Source organism: Lygodium microphyllum, chromosome 26 (genome assembly GCF_053477565.2).
Source record: "Lygodium microphyllum isolate KBCC chromosome 26, Lygodium_microphyllum_v1.1.10, whole genome shotgun sequence".
Lineage (NCBI taxonomy): Eukaryota > Viridiplantae > Streptophyta > Polypodiopsida > Schizaeales > Lygodiaceae > Lygodium > Lygodium microphyllum.
This window is the reverse complement of record NC_141160.1, coordinates 62,148,100-62,151,023: the sequence shown is the minus strand read 5'-3', so window position 1 is coordinate 62,151,023 and position 2,924 is coordinate 62,148,100.

Below are 2,924 nucleotides of genomic sequence, written 5' to 3'. Positions count from 1 at the left end.
TGCCTCTCCCACTTTCTGTCTTCTCCTTCCTTTGCTCTGAGCTCTTCTCTCAGCTCGTATATTTTCCTTTGGCACATGGCCACCTATCTGGTCTTCTCAAGCTAGAAGACAACCACCGACTCCTTCTTAGCTTCCAACTCACACCGCTGCTATTTTCTTCTCCTTCTTATCTTTCTCTAACTACGGGAGTAGCTCTTTGACATAGTCATTGTAGTCATCAACAGTTGGCATCATTGTTGTAGGGATGGAGTCGTGGAGGTTTCCACTTTCTATTGTTTTGGATCATGTCTTGACTCAACGTCTGCTCTGTTGTTGTTGCTGTTGGTCTCTTTTGTCCAATAGTTGTGGTTTCCACACTCTTCCCCTATGTTAGTTCCTTATTGACAAAGTACTATACCCAGGCCATGAGATTACTGGCATCTACAATGGCCGGGGTGCCTCAAGTAGGCGTTGCTACTACGGTGATGGGTATTAAGAGCGGTGGGTGGGGTTGATAGGGGCCTTGCCCTTGCCCTCAATCTCACTACAAGTGGTGTAATTTCTGGTACATGTGCACTTGAGCCCGGGCCTTCATCTCTTTGCGGGCTCAAGGCACCCAACTCGTCTTACTTGCCTTGTTGTTCGATCGTGCATAGCTAGCACAACGTCCTCCTCTTCCTTTCTCTTCAATTCCTCTTCCTTTTCAGCAGCCTTTCTTTTTCTCTCCTCTTTGGCTCTTTTCAATTCTTCTTCAAATCTCTCAGACTCTTCTTTCTCTTTCTTCTTTCTTTCCTCCAACTCTTTCTTAGCTTTTTGCAACTCTGCCTTATCCTTTTTCTTTCTTGCCGAATTGTGAGATCACCTGCTCCCATAAGAACTTGGCAGTGGTCCTAGCGTCATTCTTTCAAGTTGCTCGTGCTTCAGCCCACTTTGTGAGATAATTCATGGCAATGATGATGTATTTGGATTGTGAATATTGTGCCACAAGACTAATTGGCCCAATGAATTCAATTCTCCACTTCTCGAAAGGCTGACTTGCAATGATAGGGGTTAGTTGCATTTTATCCTTGTGAATCGGGACCTTGGTCTATTGGCACTCGTCACAGTGTTTTACAAATCGTACTGCATTTCGAAAGAGAGTAGGCCACCATAGTTGAGACTGCAGCACCTTGCGGGCTATCGTATCTCCACTGAAGTGTCCTCCTGCAATCTCACCATGTGCCTCTGCTAGTACATCATGCATTTCATGCTTGCATACACATCTACGTAGCAACCCGTCTTGCCCTAGTCTATAAAGCTGGCCTGCTATCAAACTGATAGGGTTGGATTTTAAGGATGAGTTGCCTAAGTCGGGCCTTCTTGATAGGTCATTTAAGGAGTCCATGCTCAAGCACTTGGACTATGTCACCTGCCCAATATGGCGTCAAATTATCTCTAAATAAATCTCTCTCGCTAGACAGGTGAAGCAGATGCGCATCTGGCAATTCATCTGAGATTCCTTGTCCAGTGGCTTCTCTTGTGGGTATGCGAAACATATGGTCAGCCATGTAATGATGCTTCCCCTTGCGTACCACCATGGAGAAGCCATACTCTAAAAGCAAAAGTAACCATCGAGCAATGTGTCCCATAGCGCAAGGTTTATTAACAAGATAAAGCAATGCTTGATGGTCAACAAAGAAGGTAAACGGTGTGGCCAAAAGATAATGCCAAAATTTCTTTACATCAAATACCATGGCTAAGCCCTCTCTCTTGTTGTTGGGTAATTCATTTCTACATCTTATTGCTCATGTTGGGAGCGTCCCATTGTCTATACAAGATGGAAAAATTAAGTGTTTGATTGATGAGGTTGTGTTCACCAGGTTGGCACAACACAACTCCCACAGCGAATTTTGAAGCGTTGATGTGAACATGAAAGGTGATTGTCTAGTCTAGGGCTTGCAGAATTGGTATAATAGTGGTTAGAGCCTTTTTCAATTCCTCATATGCACGTTGACATTCCTCAGTCCACTCGAATATAATCAGCAACTTGTATAAGGTCTAGCAATCAATGCATAGTTCAAAACAAAGCGTTGATAGTATCCCATGTGGCCTAGGAAGCATTAAAACTCCCTTGTAATCGAATGGTGGTGGAAGATCAACAATAACCCTGACATTTGAGAAGTCCATGGCAATGCTGTTCTTCGTCACCAAGTCCCTAGGATGCATCCGTTATTTACCCAAAACTGGCACTTCAAGGGGTTCAGCAAGAGAGGTGATATAAGTTCAAAGACCACTAGGAGCTTATCTAAGTGTTTCTTCCATGTAGAGTGAACACACAAACCATCTACAAAAACCTCTAACTTCTTCCTAAGCATGTCTTTTAAGATGGCACACATGAGCCTCTAGAAGGTAGCTGATGTATTAGTCAACCCAAAGGGCATGACTATGTAGGCGAAGACACCCCACTTAGTGGTGAATGTAGTCTTATGCCTATTGTCAGGATGCCCTTGCACCTGATTGTATCTCAAGAATCCATCCAAGAAATTGTAGACTTCTTTACCAGCCACTCTCTTGAGCATGTGCTCAGTGTATGGCAATGGATAATTGTCTCTCTTCGTATTAGTGTTTACCTTCTTGTAGTTGATGCACACTCTGATCTTTTCATTCTTTTTTAGCATGATCACTATGGTTGACCTAGTCCATGTGCTCAATCTCATAAATGAATCTTTCTCTCAATAGCTTATCAATTTTCTCATTCACTACATGAGCATGTTTGGGATACGATCGCGTTGCTTTTGACCAGCGTTGCATCAGGTGTCATGGGTATGTTGTGACTCACTACACTTGGATATACCCCTTTTAGCTCATCAAGGGACTAAGCAAATATGTCTATGCTCTTGCAAGAGAGCAATGAGACTTGCTTCCGCTTCCTCAATCAAGTCATTGCCTATAAAGATAGGTCGGGG